This window comes from Triticum urartu, chromosome 2 (assembly GCF_003073215.2).
Source record: "Triticum urartu cultivar G1812 chromosome 2, Tu2.1, whole genome shotgun sequence".
Taxonomy (NCBI): Eukaryota; Viridiplantae; Streptophyta; class Magnoliopsida; order Poales; family Poaceae; genus Triticum; species Triticum urartu.
In genome coordinates this window covers 705,829,021-705,847,520 of record NC_053023.1, presented here as the reverse complement: position 1 = coordinate 705,847,520, position 18,500 = coordinate 705,829,021, and positions in this window count along the sequence as shown.

The following is an 18,500-nucleotide window of genomic DNA, read 5'->3' as shown; positions in this document are numbered from 1 at the left end:
CATCATCAATAACATGCGACATATCAGAACGAATAGCAGAAGCAGATGTAGGTGTAGGTGTCGCAAACTTACTCATAACAGAATGTGAATCAAGTGCAGAGCTAGATGGCAGTTCCTTACCTCCCCTCGTAGTTGAGGGATAGATCTTGGTTTTTGGATCTCTCAAGTTCTTCATAGTGTCCAGCAGATCTAAATCCCAAGTGACTCAAAGAATAGAGCTATGCTCCCCGGCAACGGCGCCAGAAATTTGTCTTGATAACCCACAAGTATAGGGGGATCGCAACAGCTTTCGAGGGTAGAGTATTCAACCCAAATTTATTGATTCGACACAAGGGGAGCCAAAGAATATTCTCAAGTATTAGCAGCTGAGTTATCAATTCAACCACACCTGGAAACTTAGTATCTACAGCAAAGTGTTTAGTAGCAAAGTAATATGATAGTGGTGGTAGCGGCAACAAAAGTAAAGACAGCAAAAGTAATGTTTCTGGTATTTTATAGTGATTGTAACAGTAGCAACGGAAAAGTAAATAAGCGTAAACTAGTATATGGAAAACTCGTAGGCACCGGATCAGTGATGGATAATTATGCCGGATGCGGTTCATCATGTAACAGTCATAACATAGGGTGACACAGAACTAGCTCCAGTTCGTCAATGTAATGTAGGCATGTATTCCATATATAGTCATACGTGCTTATGGAAAGAACTTGCATGACATCTTTTGTCCTACCCTCCCGTGGCAGCGGGGTCCTATTGGAAACTAAGGGATATTAAGGCCTCCTTTTAATAGATAACCGGAACAAAGCATTAGCACATAGTGAATACATGAACTCCTCAAACTATGGTCATCACCGGGAGTGGTCCCGATTATTGTCACTTCGGGGTTGCCGGATCATAACACATAGTAGGTGACTATAGACTTGCAAGATAGGATCTAGAACTCTCATATATTGATGAAAACATAATAGGTTTAGATCTGAAATCATGGCACTCAGGCCCTAGTGACAAGCATTAAGCATAGCAAAGTCATAGCAACATCAATCTCAGAACATAATGGATACTAGGGATCAAACCCTAACAAAACTAACTCGATTACATGATAAATCTCATCCAACCCATCACCGTCCAGCAAGCCTACGATGCAATTACTCACGCACGGTGGTGAGCATCATGAAATTGGTGATGGAGGATGGTTGATGATGACGACGGCGACGAATCCCCCTCTCCGGAGCCCCGAACGGACTCCAGATCAGCCCTCCCAAGAGGTTTTAGGGCTTGGCGGCGGCTCCGTATCGTAAAACGCGATGATTTCTTCTCTCTGATTTTTTTCTCTCTGAAAGCAAACATGTAGAGTTGGAGTTGGCGTCGGAGGGTCAACAGGGGGCCCACGAGGTAGGGGGGCGCGCCCCCCACCCTCGTGGAAAGGGTGTGGGCCCCCTGGTCTTCATATTTGGTGAGGATTTTTTATTGTTTTTTCTAAGATCTCCCGTGGAGTTTCAGGTCATTCTGAGAATATTTGTTTTCTGCACATAAAACAACATCATGGTAATTCTGCTAAAAACAACATCAGTCCAGTTAGTTCCATTCAAATCATACAAGATAGAGTCCAAAACAAGGGCAAAAGTGTTTGGAAAAGTAGATACGACGGAGACGTATCATCCAGCAAGCCTACGATGGAATTACTCACGCACAGCGGTGAGCATCATGAAATTGGTGAGGGAGGATGGTTGACGATGACGATGGCGACGGATTCCCCTCTCCGGAGCCCCGAACGGACTCCAGATCAGCCCTCCCGAGAGGTTTTAGGGCATGGCGGCGGCTCCGTATCGTAAAACGCGATGAATTCTTCTCCTTTATTTTTTCCCCGAAACACAATATATAGAGTTGGAGTTGGAGTCGGAGAGGCACCAGGGGGCCCACGAGGTAGGGGGCGCGCCCCCACCCTCGTGGATAGGTGGTGGGCCCCCTAGCCTTCATCTTTTGCACGTATTTTTTATATTTTCCAAAAAAGTTGCTCCGTGAAGTTTTAGGTCATTCCGAGAACGTTTGTTTCTACACATAAATAACACCATGGTAATTCTGCTGAAAACAGTGTCAGTCCGGGTTAGTTCCATTCAGATCATGCAAGTTAGAGTCCAAAACAAGGGAAAAAGTGTTTGGAAAAGTAGATACGACAGAGACGTATCAGTAGCACACAAAGTGTTCCTCCGGTAAACGGGAGTTGCATAATCTCATAGTCATAGGAACATGTATAAGTCATGAAGAAAGCAATAGCAACATACTAAACGATCGAGTGCTAAGCTAACGGAATGGGTCAAGTCAATCACATCATTCTCCTAATGATGTGATCCCGTTAATCAAATGACAACCCATGTCAATGGCTAGGAAACTTAACCATCTTTGATCAATGAGCTAGTGAAGGAAAGGCATACTAGTGACACTCTGTTTGTCTATGTATTCACACATGTATTATGTTTTCGGTAATACAATTCTAGCATGAATAATAAACATTTATCATGATATAAGGAAATAAATAATAACTTTATTATTACCTCTAGGGGATATTTCCTTCAGTCTCCCACTTGCACTAGAGTCGATAATCTAGATTACACAGTAATGATTCTAACACCCATAGAGCCTTGGTGCTGATCAAGTTTTGCTTGTGGAAGAGGCTTAGTCAACGGGTCTGCAACATTCAGATCCGTATGTATCTTTCAAATTTCTATATCTCCCACCTGGACTAAATCCCGGATGGAATTGAAGCGTCTCTTGATGTGCTTGGTTCTCTTGTGAAATCTGGATTTCTTCATTCGCTGCTTCCGAAGCAGCTATGTACTCCGCTTCACACATAGATCCCGCCACGACGCTTTGTTTAGAACTGCACCAACTGACAGCTCAACCGTTCAATGTAAACACATATCCGGTTTGTGATTTAGAATCGTCCGGATTAGTGTCAAAGCTTGCATCAACGTAACCGTTTAGGATGAGCTCTTTGTCACTTCCATAAACGAGAAACATACCCTTAGTCCTTTTCAGGTATTTCAGGATGTTCTTGACCGCTGTCCAGTGATCCACTCCTGGATTATTTTGGTACCTCCCTGCTAGACTTATAGCAAGGCACACATCAGGTCTGGTACACAGCATTGCATACATGATAGAGCCTATGGCTGAAGCATAGGGAACATCTTTCATTTTCTCTCTATCTTCTGCAGTGGTCGGGCATTGAGTCTTACTCAACTTCACACCTTGTAACACAGGCAAGAACCCTTTCTTTGCTTGATCCATTTTGAACTTCTTCAAAACTTTGTCAAGGTATGTGCGTTGTGAAAGTCCAATTAAGCGTCTTGATCTATCTCTATAGATTTTGATGCCCAATATATAAGCAGCTTCACCGAGGTCTTTCATTGAAAAACTCTTATTCAAGTATCCCTTTATGCTATCCAGAAATTCTATATCATTTCCAATCAACAATATGTCATCCACATATAATATCAGAAATGCTACAGAGCTCCCACTCACTTTCTTGTAAATACAGGCTTCTCCAAAAGTCTGTACAAAACCAAATGCTTTGATCACACTATCAAAGTGTTTATTCCAACTCCGAGAAGCTTGCACCAGTCCATAAATGGATCGTTGGAGCTTGCACACTTTGTTAGCTCCCTTTGGATCAACAAAACCTTCCGGTTGCATCATATACAACTCTTCTTCCAGAAATCCATTCAGGAATGCAGTTTTGACATCCATTTGCCAAATTTCATAATCATAAAATGCGGCAATTGCTAACATGATTCAGACAGACTTACGCATCGCTACGGGTGAGAAGGTCTCATCGTAGTCAATCTCTTGAACTTGTCGAAAACCTTTCGCAACAAGTCGAGCTTTATATACAGTAACATTACCGTCAGCGTCAGTCTTCTTCTTGAAGATCCATTTATTCTCAATTGCTTGCCGATCATCGGGCAAGTCAACCAAAGTCCACACTTTGTTCTCATACATGGATCCCATCTCAGATTTCATGGCCTCAAGCCATTTCGCAGAATCTGGGCTCACCATCGCTTCTTCATACTTCATAGGTTCATCATGGTCTAGTAACATAACTTCCAGAACAGGATTACCGTACCACTCTGGTGCGGATCTTATTCTGGTTGACCTACGACGTTCAGTAACAACTTGATCTGAAGTTTCATGATCATCATCATTAACTTCCTCACTAATTGGTGTAGGTGTCGCAGAAACCGGTTTCTGCGATGAACTACTTTCCAATAGGGGAGCATGTATAGTTACCTCATCAAGTTCTACTTTCCTCCCACTCACTTCTTTCAAGAGAAACTCCTTCTCCAGAAAGATTCCGAATTTAGCAACAGAAGTCTTGCCTTAGGATCTTTGATAGAAAGTGTACCCAACAGTCTCCTTTGGGTATCCTCTGAAGACACATTTCTCCGATTTGGGTTCGAGCTTATCAGGTTGAAGCTTTTTCACATAAGCATCGCAGCCCCAAACTTTCAGAAACGACAACTTCGGTTTCTTGCCAAACCACAGTTCATAAGGCGTCATCTCAACGGATTTCGATGGTGCCCTATTTAATGTGAATGCGGCCGTCTCTGAAGCATAACCCCAAAACGATAGTGGTAAATCAGTAAGAGACATCATAGATCGTACCATATCTAGTAAAGCACGATTACGACGTTCGGACACACCATTACGTTGCGGTGTTCCGGGTGGTGTGAGTTGTGAAACTATTTCGCATTGTTTCAAATGAAGACCAAACTCATAACTCAAATATTCTCCTGCACGATCAGATCATAGAAATTTTATTTTCTTGTTATGATGATTTTCAACTTCACTCTGAAATTCTTTGAACTCTTCAAATGTTTCAGACTTATGTTTCATTAAGTAGATATACCCATATCTGCTTAAATCATCTATGAAGGTGAGAAAATAACGATATCCGCCACGAGCCTCAACATTCATCAGACCACATACATCTGTATGTATGATTTCCAACAAATCTGTTGCTCTCTCCATAGTTCCCGAGAATGGCGTTTTAGTCATCTTGCCCATGAGGCACGGTTCGCAAGTACCAAGTGATTCATAATCAAGTGGTTCCAAAAGTCCATCAGTATGGAGCTTCTTCATGCGCTTTACACCGATATGACCTAAACGGCAGTGCCACAAATAAGTTGCACTATCATTATCAACTCTTCATCTTTTGGCCTCAATATTATGAATATGTGTATCACTACTATCGAGATTCAACAAAAATAGACCACTCTTCAAGGGTGCATGACCATAAAAGATATTACTCAAATAAATAGAACAACCATTATTCTCTGATTTAAATGAATAACTGTCTCGCATCAAACAAGATCCAGATATAATGTTCATGCTCAACGTTGGCACCAAATAACAATTATTTAGGTCTAGTATTAATCCCGAAGGTAGATGTAGAGGTAGCGTGCCGACCGCGATCACATCGACTTTGGAACCATTTCCCACACGCATCGTCACCTCATCCTTAGCCAATCTTCGCTTAATCCGTAGCCCCTGTTTCGAGTTGCAAATATTAGCAACAGAACCAGTATCGAATACCCAGGTGTTACTGCGAGCATTAGTAAGGTACACATCAATAAAATGTATATCACATATACCTTTGTTCACCTTGCCATCCTTCTTATCCGCCAAATACTTAGGGCAGTTCTGCTTCCAGTGACCAGTCTGCTTGTAGTAGAAGCACTCAGTCTCAGGCTTAGGTCCAGACTTGGGTTTCTTCTCCTGAGCAGCAACTTGCTTGCTGTTCTTCTTGAAGTTCCCCTTCTTCTTCCCTTTGCCCTTTTCTTGAAACTGGTGGTCTTATTGACCATCAACACTTGATGCTCCTTTTTGATTTCTACCTCCGCAGCCTTTAGCATTGCGAAGAGCTCGGGAATCGTCTTATCCATCCCTTGCATGTTATAGTTCATCACAAAGCTCTTGTAGCTTGGTGGCAGTGATTGGAGAATTCTGTCAATGACGCTATCATCCGGAAGATTAACTCCCAGTTGAATCAAGTGATTATTATACCTAGACATTTTGACTATATGCTCACTGACAGAACTATTCTCCTCCATCTTACAGCTATAGAACTTATTGGAGACTTCATATCTCTCAATCCGGGCATTTGCTTGAAATATTAACTTCAACTCTTGGAACATCTCATATGCTCCATGACGCTCAAAACGTCGTTGAAGTCCCGGTTCCAAGCCGTAAAGCATGGCACATTGAACTATAGAGTAGTCATTAGCTTTGCTCTGCCAGACGTTCTTAACGTTGTCAGTTGCATCAGCAGCAGGCCTGGCACCCAGCGGTGCTTCCAGGACGTAATTCTTCTGTGCAGCAATGAGGATAATCCTCTAGTTACGGACCCAGTCTGTGTAATTGCTACCATCATCTTTCAACTTTGCTTTCTCAAGGAACGCATTAAAATTCAATGGAACAACATCATGGTCCATCTATCTACAATTAACATAGACAAGCAAGATACTATCAGGTACTAAGTTCATGATAAATTTAAGTTCAAATAATCATATTACTTAAGAACTCCCACTTAGATAGACATCACTCTAATCCTCTAAGTGATCACGTGATCCATATCAACTAAACCATGTCCGATCATCACGTGAGATGGAGTAGTTTCAACGGTGAACATCACTATGTTGATCATATCTACTATATGATTCACGCTCGACCTTTCGGTCTCCGTGTTCCGAGGCCATATCTGTTATATGCTAGGCTCGTCAAGTTTAACCTGAGTATTCCGCGTGTGCAACTGTTTTCCAACTGTTGTATTTGAACGTAGAGCCTATCACACCCAATCATCACGTGGTGTCTCCGCACGAAGAACTTTCGCAATAGTGCATACTCAGGGAGAACACTTATACTTTGATAATTTAGTGAGGGATCATCTTATAATGCTACCGTCAATCAAAGCAAGATAAGATGCATAAAAGATAAACATCACATGCAATCACTATAAGTGATATGATATGGCCATCATCATCGTGTGCTTGTGATCTCCATCTCCGAAGCACTGTCATGATCACCATCGTCATCGGCGCGACACCTTTGATCTCCATCGTAGCATCGTTGTCATCTCGCCAATCTTATGCTTCTACGACTATCGCTACTGCTTCGTGATAAAGTAAAGCATTACAGGGCGATTGCATTGCATACAATAAAGTGACAACCATATGGCTCCTGCCAGTTGCCGATAACTCGGTTACAAAACATGATCATCTCATACAATAAAATTTAGCATCATGTCTTGACCATATCACATCACAACATGCCCTGCAAAAACAAGTTAGACGTCCTCTACTTCGTTGTTGCAAATTTTACGTGGCTGCTACGGGCTTAGCAAGAACCGTTCTTACCTACGCATCAAAACCACAATGATATTTTGTCAAGTTGGTGTTGTTTTAACCTTCGCAAGGACCGGGTGTAGCCACACTCGGTTCAACTAAAGTTGGAGAAACTAACACCCGCCAGCCACCTGTGTGCAAAGCACGTCGGTAGAACCAGTCTCGCGTAAGCGTACGCGTAATGTCAGTCCAGGACGCTTCATCCAACAATACCACCGAACCAAAATATGACATGCTGGTAAGCAGTATGACTTATATCGCCCACAACTCACTTGTGTTCTACTCGTGCATATGACATCTACGCATAAAACCTGGCTTGGATGCCACTATTGGGGGACGTAGTAATTTCAAAAAAATTCATATGCACACGCAAGATCATGGTGATGCATAGCAACGAGAGGGGAGAGTGTTGTCCATGTACCCTCATAGACCGAAAGCAGAAGCGTTAGCACAACGCGGTTGATGTAGTCGTACGACTTCGCGATCCGACCGATCAAGTACCGAGCGCACGTCACCTCCGAGTTCAGCACACGTTCAGCCCGATGACGTCCCTCAAACTCCGATCCAGCCGAGTGTTAAGGGAGAGTTTCGTCAGCACGACGGCGTGGTGACGATGATGATGTTCTACCGACGCAGGGCTTCGCCTAAGCACCGCTACAGTATTATCGAGGTGGACTATGGTGGAGGGGGGCACCGCACACGGCTAAAAGATCAAACGATCAATTGTTGTGTCTCTAGGGTGCCCCGTGCCCCTGTATATAAAGGAGAAAGGGGCGAGGTGCGGCCGGCCTAGAGGGGGAGCGCCATGAGGAGTCCTACTCCTACCGGGAGTAGGACTATCTCCCTTTTCCTTGTTGAAATAGGAGTGGAGGGGTAAAGAGGAGGGAGAGAGGAAGGAAAGGGGGGGCACCGTCCCCCTCTCCTTGTCCTATTCGGACTAGGGGGGAGGGGCTCGCGGCCCTGCCCTGGCCGCCTCTCCTCTTCTCCACAAGGCCTACTATGGCCCATTAAGCTCCCGGGGGGTTCCGGTAACCTCCCGGTACTCCGGTAAAATCCCGATTTCACCCGGAACACTTCCGATATCCAAACATAGGCTTCCAATATATCAATCTTCATTTCTCAACCATTTTGAGACTCCTCATCATGTCCGTGATCACATCCGGGACTCCGAACAACCTTCAGTACATCAAAACATATAAACTCATAATATAACTGTCATCGAAACGTTAAGCGTGCGGACCGTACGGGTTCGAGAACTATGTAGACATGACCGAGACACGTCTCTGGTCAATAAACAATAGCGGAACCTCGATGCTAATATTGGCTCCCACATATTCTACGAAGATCTTTATCGGTCAGACCGCATAACAACATACGTTGTTCCCTTTGTCATCGGTATGTTACTTGCCCGAGATTCGATCATCGGTATCTCAATACTTAGTTCAATCTCGTTACCGGCAAGTCTCTTTACTCGTTTCGTAATACATCATCCTACAACTAACTCATTAGTTGCAAGGCTTGCAAGGCTTAAGTGATGTGCATTACCGAGAGGGCCAGAGATACCTCTCCGACAATCGGAGTGACAAGTCCTAATTTCGAAATACGCCAACCCAACAAGTACCTTCGGAGACACCTGTAGAGCACCTTTATAATCACCCAGTTACGTTGTGACATTTGGTAGCACACGAAGTGTTCCTCCGGTAAACGGGAGTTGCATAATCTCATAGTCATAGGAACATGTATAAGTCATGAAGAAAGCAATAGCAACATACTAAACGATCGAATGCTAAGCTAACAGAATGGGTCAAGTCAATCACATCATTCTCCTAATGATGTGATCCCGTTATTCAAATGCCAACCCATGTCAATGGCTAGGAAACTTAACCATCTTTGATCGACGAGCTAGTCAAGTAGAGGCATACTAGTGACACTTTGTTTGTCTATGTATTCACACATGTATTATTGTAACATCCCGTTATACATAGATCATTCATGCATATCATATTTTATTGCATTTCGTTTTGCGATCCTCGAAATCCTAAGCAACTCAAGGACCCTCGGAGAGAGTTGGGGATTTCCCCGTTTTCATATTTGAGTTTTATCAAATATTGAAACGAGGATATTGGTTTTAATTATATTTCTCTCCGAAAATATTTCATATTAAAATACATGAGAGGATGACTTCTCCAAAATAAAGGAAATATTGGAGGAAAAGATTAAAATCAAATATTTGTTTTTATCCGAAGTTCATTGCTATTTTATTTGAATTAGAAAAATTGCACATTTTTCAAAGTTGCATTTTAGCGCCAAGAAAATATTCATCTCGTTCTAAATATTTTATTTAGAAGGTGAAAATTTCTTTTGGAATTTTTAGAATTTTATTTTATTTTCTAGGATTTATTTTTGTTTCGGCAGAATTATTTTAAAAAAAACGCGCAGTGGCTAGTTGGGCCAAAGCCCAGCCGCCGGCCAACCTTCCCCGCGCCGCCGTCTCCCCGCTGCCGCCACCCGCCTCCCCGCCGCCGTAGCCCCGCCTCATCGGAGGTAACGCGTCGTTGCCGCCGCTGGTTTTTTTTAAACCGATCCGGTTTTTTTAGAAACCCTAGTTCGTTTTTTTAGATCGGTTCACCGGTTTTTCTCAGTTTAGTTACTTTGCGGACGTTCGTCCGTACGCTCGTTTTAACGAATGGAGTTTACTCGTTAGTAACACACAATGAACGCTCGTTTGTTAGCTTGTTCGTCAGTTTTCTTTTTCTCAGATTTTCTGCGATTATTTTAAATCGCGATTTCTGATCCGATTTTCGTTTTAGTTTATCTTTTCTCTCGTTTGATGGAATCAGACGATTCAAGCGCCTAGATCTTTGTCTCGAAACCCTCTTTCCGTTTAACCAACTTGAACGAGCTTTTGCTACTGTAAAATTTGACCTTAGTCCAGATTAGTAAACGGATCTTGTTTCTTTCGCCGTTTGAGTTTCATTGCTCCGTTTGATTTGATTTTTTTCGCAAACCGGAGTTCTTAGGTTAAACTTTCTGGTTAGATCTTCTTATTTGAGATTTACCCGTGTTTCCTTGCTTTATTACTTATGTATGCTTTTTTTGTGTGTGATAGAACACCCGGAGTGCGAAGCGTGCTACTACGAGTCCCTAGGTTTTGCGGATCATCAGCAAGGCAAGTAACACTTTGATCACACCCCTTTATCACCCAGTTTTTATGCATTAGTTCCAATCCTCAAACATTGCATGGTTAGGATGTGATTAACATGTGGGTTGGGAAGTAGTTGATGAGGTAGAACCTATTGCCCTGTTATATTCAAACCCTTGGGAGCTACTTCCACGTATTGCTTATATTGCTATGCTATGCTCGTAGACGTGGTTTGGGTGAGTGAAATCCATGACAGATGTGAGATTGTTAATTAATGGTTTAACTTAAGGTGGCAACTTGAATACACATCTGGGTGGATTGTTTGTTGGGCACCTAGGGAATCCAGTGTTGTCCTAGGATATCCCGAAGTACCCGTGTGATAATCCTATGGTTCGCCACCCAGGCTCAAAGGGAACTAAGATATTTTCATGCTAGAAACTTCCGCGTGCAGCCACAAGCTATTATGGGCTCTCGCATAGTTGACTAAGTTCCGTGAAGCTCCCGAAGAGGTGGATCAGCACGTAGTGGGATGTAGGTTTGGTATGGTCTGCCCAGAGTAAGGAGTGAATGCTTCTAAAAGACTGTGTCTCGGTCATCCGTTTCTCAAACACCCTGTAATGCGAGAAATCCAACGGAGGAGATCGGGTCTTGTGGGGAAAAGTGCACAAACCTCTGCAGAGTGTATAAACTAATCATGGTTAGCCGTGTCCCAGGTTATGGACATCTTGAGTATCTAGTACTTGGAGTATCCTAAGTATCTCATCACTCTAAACTAATATTGTTGGGTTGTTAATTACTTTAATTGGGATTGAGTTGGAGGAACCTTCTCAATGATGTTTCAACTACCATGATAGTTAAATAAAATATATTCCTTTGTTGTAGGAAAAAATTGGCTTTTCGCAAAAACTATAACCATAGAGCTTTCCACCAGCCAAATATGCATGTAGTGATAGCATTATTCTGCTCTTGCTCTACTGTGTTATCTTGCCAGCATATTCCATGTGCTGGCCCATTTTCGGGCTGCAATGTATTATGTTGCAGACTTTTCAGACGAGGAGTAAGGTTCGTTAGGTCGTTGCCATGCAGCTCAGCTATGTCGTTGGAGTTGATGGACTCACTTTATCTTCCAAGCCTTCTGTTGTTATCGTATTAGATGGCCTTAAGCCATATTTACTGTAATAAGTTCTCTTTTGAGACATTCGATATAATAAGTGTGTGATTGCTACTCTATTATAAATCCTCGAGTACTGTGTGTGTCAGCATTACCGATCCAGGGATGACACTGAAGCACAGAGACTTGGCCGTTTGAGGTTGGGTCGCTACAATATGGTATCAGAGCACACGCTGAGTGTAGGACACGACCACTAAGCTAAAGCCCTAGATCATTATTCTCTTCTCATTTCTGACTCCTCTCCATTTTCTACTCTTTAGGATGGTGGACGCAAGGAACAAGTTTGCACAACCGAATGAAGAAACACCTTTTGGATGACACTTGAAGGAAGTCACTAGGTACCTGAACATTGGAATACCAAGCTTCACCGGGACTTACAACGCCACCTTGCCAGAAGAGGAGCGATGGATGATTCAAGTTCAAGTTCCATGAAGGACATTCACGCCAGTCACTAAAGCCCATAGAGTTTTCCTTCGATGCACCAACCTGGAGTCTAGGAAAGAGTATGGCAGCTCACATCACCATGGGACGCATTGGAGAAGTTTATCATAAGGAGCTTAAGGATACTATCTATCAGATTTGCAGGCGCCAAGACGAGCAATGGGAGATGATCAGCACCAGGAAGGATAGATCCATTGCAGCTTTCATCCAGGAGTTAAATCAACATATTCGTCGCCAGGAGAACCAGATGTGCGCAGGAATGATAGATCTAAAGAAGGCAATGACTAGGATCACGGAACTAGAGGAAGAACTTAAATCTACTCGTGAAGATTATGAGGAGGAAATCGTCGTATTAGTGGAGAAGAATGACGATCTAGAAAGGAAGCTAGCAATATTCTTGGGAGACCCCGCACCAGGAGGAGAAGACGAAGAACCCAAGGAGATTCACCCGGAGGACTACATCATCATCGAAGACACCGACTCAGACCTCGACAATAGCGATGATGACTATGAAGAAGAAGATAGAGCAGACATCATGGAGTCTTCAACCGAAGAATATTTTTAGTAGACCACCACATCAGTAGTAGTATTCCACCATGTAAATAGTATAGTCCGAGCACTTTTGTAACGATAGTTAGATCGATTGTATGCCCTTGCTTGATTGATTGAGTGAAATGTTTGTGTTTGTCTCATGTGCATACGGGTAGTGCTTTTCTCATTAGACCTCATTCTATTCTAATCTCTCCCCTCTAAACCCATCAGATGCCTCTGAGTCGTGACCCCGGATTTACCTTCCCACCGGAGCTCACTCAGTTGATCCAGCAGCAGAATACCCTGATGCAGTTGTTAGTTCAGAACCAAGGCAACAACAATAACAACAACAACAACAACAACAATCCGCCGCCACCGCCACCAGTTGATAATTTAGCCCGCTTTCTAAGGTTGCAACTGCCGGTGTTTCCAGTAGCACCAAGGCCATAGTAGCAGATGATTGGCTCCACAGGATTGGAAGGGAGTTAATCACTGCAGGATGTACCGATGCTGAGAAGGTGCGTTTTGCCGCACATCAGTTGGATGGACCAGCAGCCTCATGGTGGGAGAATTACACTGTCACCTACCCTATAGCCACGGTGATATGGGATCAGTTTTAGCAAGCTTTCCATACAGCCAATGTATCAACTGGAGCTATGAGTATGAAGAAGCATGAGTTTCGCAACTTACGCCAGGGGAACCGTACTGTGGCTCAGTACGCGGATGAGTTTAGCAAGTTATCTCGCTATGCCCCTCATGATGTGGCCACAGATGCCGCAAAGCAGGAGAAGTTTATGGAAGGGCTGAATGATGAGATGAGCATGCAGTTGATGGTGGCAACATTCAAAAACTACAAGGAGTTGGTAGATAAGGCTCTTATGATTGAAGGGAAGCGGCAGCAGATTGAGAGCCGTAAGAGGAAGTATGGAAAAGGAAGGTATAATTCAGGAGCTCAGCAGAAGCCTCGCCTAACCCCGAACTCGGGAGGACTTGTTCATAACCATGGAGGCCACACCCACAATGGGGGAAGTAACCATAATCATACAGGCCCAAGGAATGAGAATGGGAATGGAGCAAGCAACAATCAGAACCGCCCCAATCCAGCCACACCCGCCAAGAGAGACCTAAGCCACGTTACTTGTTTCAAGTGCGGGAGGACTGGACACTATGCCATGGAGTGCCTTGAAGCAAAGAATGGAAACGTCAATGGGAGCGCTGGAAAGAAGCCCAATCCATTCAACAAAGGACAAGTGAACCACGTCAATGTGGAGGAGGTTGAAGAGCAGCCAGACGCGGTTATTGGTAAGTTTTTGGTTAAGTCCTTTACCGCCCTTTTTCTTTTTGATACTGGTGCATCGCATTCATACATATCAAGGGAATTCGTGGATAAGTTTAGACTACCGACCCAAACCCTTAGGACCCATCTGATAGTAAGTTCACCTGGAGCAGAGTATATGGCTAGTCGATGGTGCAACCAGATACCCCTAACCATTGGTATCCATGTTTTTCCGTCCGACCTAATAATCTTGGAGTCACAAGGATTGGATGTGATATTAGGCATGGACTGGATGTCAAACTATGGAGGAAGCATTGACTGTGTTAGTAAGTCAATTTGTCTCACCACCCCTGAGGGAAAAAGGATCAAGTATGTATCTAGGCATGCGCCAAGAAGTAGGCAAATGAATACCCTCATGGGAGTTGTTCAGGAGGAAGTGCCTGTAGTGAAGGATTACCCGGATGTTTTTCTAGAAGAGTTACCAGGCATGCCACCGGATCAAGACATTGAGTTTTTGATAGAGCTATTGCTAGGCACCGGGCCCATATCGAAGAGACCATACCGGATGCCCGCAAATGATCTGGAGGAGATTAAGAAACAGATCAAGGAGTTATTAGAGAAAGGATACATTCGATGGAGCTCATCACCATGGGGAGCCCCGGTGCTTTTGGTAGAGAAGAAGGATCAGTCTCTAAGAATGGTTGTTAATTATCGTGCGTTAAATGAGGTGATGATCAAGAACAAATACCCACTGCCGATGATCAATGATTTGTTCGACCAGCTGCAAGGAGCAAAGGTGTTTTCAAAGATCGATCTGCGATATGGATATCACCAGCTGAAGACACGAGAGAAGGACATACCAAAGATAGCATTCACCACACGGTACGGGTTGTATGAATATACGGTCATGTCGTTTGGACTGACTAACGCCCCTGCCTACTTCATGAGCATGATGAACAAAGTGTTCATGGAATATTTGGATAAGTTCGTTGTGGTGTTCATTGATGATATAATGGTATACTCGAAGAACAAAGAGGAGCATGAAGAGCATTTGCGGTTAGTTCTCGATAAACTCAGGGAACATCAGTTGTATGCCAAGTTCAGCAAATGCGAGTTTTGGCTGAAGAAAGTCGGATTCCTTGGACATGTTATATCAGGATAAGGTGTAGCAGTAGATCCTACCAAGGTTCAGTCAGTCACTGAATGGTTGGCACCCACTTCAGTTAGCGAGATCTGCAGTTTTCTTGGACTCGCAGGATACTATCGGAGATTCATTGAGAATTTTTCCAAGATTGCGAAGCCAATGACGGAGTTATTGAAGAAGGATACCAAATTTAAATGGACGGAATAATGTGAAGCAAGTTTTCAGGAGTTAAAAAAACGTTTGACTATAGCCCCAGTGCTAATTCTGCCGGATATACGTAAGGAGTTCCAAGTGTATTGCGATGCCTCTCGCCTAGGACTTGGAAGTGTGGTTATGCAGGACGGAAGAGTTGTTTCGTATGCCTCGCGACAACTGAAAGCGCACGAGTTGAATTATGCCACGCATGATTCGGAGTTGGCTGCCGTAGTGCATGCGTTGAAGACCTGGAGGCATTACCTTATTGGAAATTGTTGTGATGTGTACACGGATCATAAGAGTTTGAAGTACATTTTCACACAGAAAGAGCTGAACCTTAGACAGAGGAGATGGTTGGAGCTTATAAAGGATTATGACATGAAGCTTCACTATCATCCTGGCAAGGCCAATGTCATAGCCGATGCTTTGAGTCGGAAAAGTTATGCTAATACCCTAGTGAGCACGGGATTGCCGAAGGAGTTAGCAGAGGATCTCAGGGAACTTCGATTGGAGATTGTTCCTAGAGGTTTTGTTGCAACAATGGAAGTTCAGTCGACATTGTTAGGAAAGATTCGAGAAGCTCAGAAGGAGGACAAAGAGATTGCCGAGATAAAAGAGAGAATGAGCGAAGGAAAGGCCAAAGGTTTTCGTGAGGATGAGCACGACACCTTATGGTTTGAGGACCGTGTTTATGTGCCCAATAACACAGAGATTAGGAAGTTAATACTTCAGGAGGCTCATGACTCACCATACTCGATACACCCCGGAAACACCAAGATGTATTTGGATTTGAAGGAACGTTTCTGGTGGACTGGTATGAAGAAGGATATTGCCGAGTATGTAGCCGTATGTGATGTATGTCAGAGAGTGAAGGCTGAGCATTAAAAGCCAGCAGGATTGTTACAGCCTATGCCGATACCCGAATGGAAGTGGGATAAACTTGGCGTGGATTTTATCACCGGATTACCCAGAACCAAATCAGGATATGATTCTATATGGGTAGTAGTTGATCGCTTGACCAAAGTGGCTCACTTTATCCCAATGAAAACCACCTATACAAGTGTGAAGTTGGCCAAGATATACATGACCAGGATCGTATGTCTGCATGGAGTTCCGAGGACCATCGTATCAGATAGAGGGACATAGTTTACTTCAAAGTTTTGGCATCAGCTGCACCAAACTTTGGGGATAAGGTTGGAGTTCAGTACAACATTCCACCCGTAGACAGATGGACAGACCGAGAGAGTCAACCAGATTCTGGAGGATATGTTAAGAGCCTGTGCGCTAGATTATGGATCTAGTTGGGATGACAATTTTCCCTACGCGGAGTTCTCATACAACAACAGCTACCAAGCCAGTTTGAAGATGGCACCGTTCGAAGCCCTGTACGGACGAAGGTGCAGAACACCGTTGATGTGGGATGAAGTCGGAGACCGACAATTGTTTGGGCCAGATCTGATCAAAGAGTCTGAAGAGAAAGTTAAGTTGATCAGAGATAGACTAAAGATAGCTCAGTCCAGACAGAAGAGTTATGCAGATTCGAAATGCAAGGAAATAACCTAAGAAATTGGAGACAGAGCCTATCTGCGAGTGCCACCCCTGCGAGGAGTGAAACATTTTGGAGTTAAGGGGAAGTTAGCCCCGAGATTTGTAGGACCGTATCGAATTTTGGAACGTATGGGAGAAGTTGCCTACAAGTTGGAGTTACCTGAAGGACTGTTAGGAGTTCATGATGTATTTCATGTTTCACAGCTGAAGAAGTGTCATGCTGAGATGGCTGATATACTGTTAAGAGATACAGTACCCTTGGATGCGATTCAGTTGGAAAGTGATTTGACCTATGAGGAGAAGCTAGTCGGGATTCTCGAATTTGCCAGCCGAGTCACCCGCAGCAAGGTTATCAAGTTTTGCAAAGTTCAGGGGAGCCACCATACCGAGGATGAAGCCACCTGGAAACGAGAGGATGATCTTTGCAAAGACCACCCACACCTATTCTCTAGCCAACCCGAATCTCGAGGGCGAGATTCATCTTAAGGGGGGTAGGTTTGTAACATCCCAAATTTTCAATTTGGAATGTTATACATAGATCATTCATGCATATCAAATTTTATTGCATTTCGTTTTGCGATCCTCAAAATCCTAAGCAACTCAAGGACCCTCGGAGAGAGTTGGGGATTTCCCCGTTTTAATATTTGAGTTTTATCAAATATTGAAACGAGGATTTTGGTTTTAATTATTTTTCTCTTCGAAAATATTTCATATTAAAATACATGAGAGGAGATAATATGACTTCTCCAAAGTAAAGGAAATATTGGAGGAAAAATATTAAAATCAAATATTTGTTTTTATCCAGAGTTTATTGCTATTTATTTGAATTAGAAAAATTGCACGTTTTTCAAAGTTGCATTTTAGGGCCAAGAAAATGTTCACCTCGTTATAAATATTTTATTTAGATGGTGAAAATTTGTATTGGCATTTTCAGAATTTTATTTTATTTTCTAGAATTTTTTTTTGTTTCGGCGGAATTATTATTTTTTAAATAAAAAAACGCGCAGTGGCTAGTTGGGCCGAAGCCCAGCCGCCGGCCCACCTTCCCCGCGCCGCCGTCTCCCCGCTGCCGCCACCCGCCTCCCCGCCGCCGCAACCCCTCCTCGCCGGAGGTAACGCGCCGTTGCCGCCACCGGTTTTTTTAAAACCGATCCGGTTTTTTTAGAAACCCTAGTTCATTTTTTTAGATCGGTTCACCGGTTTTTCTCGATTTAGTTACTTTGCGGACGTTCGTCCGTACGTTCGTTTTAACGAACGGAGTTTACTCGTTAGTAACAGACAACGAACGCTTGTTCGTTAGCCTGTTTGTCAGTTTTCTTTTTCTCAGATTTTTCCGCGATTATTTTCAATCGCGATTTCTGATCCGATTTTCGTTTTAGTTTATCTTTTCGCTCGTTTGTCGGAATCAGGCGATTCAAGCGCCTAGATCTTCGCCTGGAAACCCTCTTTCCGTTTAACCAACTTGAACGAGTTTTTGTTACTGTAAAATTGACCTTAGTCCAGATTAGTAAACAGATCTTGTTTCTTTCGCCGTTTGAGTTTCGTTGCTCCGTTTGATTTGATTCTTTTCGCAAACCGGAGTTCTTAAGTTGAACTTTCTGGTTAGATCTTCTTATTTGAGATTTACCCGTGTTTCTTTGCTTGATTTCTTATGTAT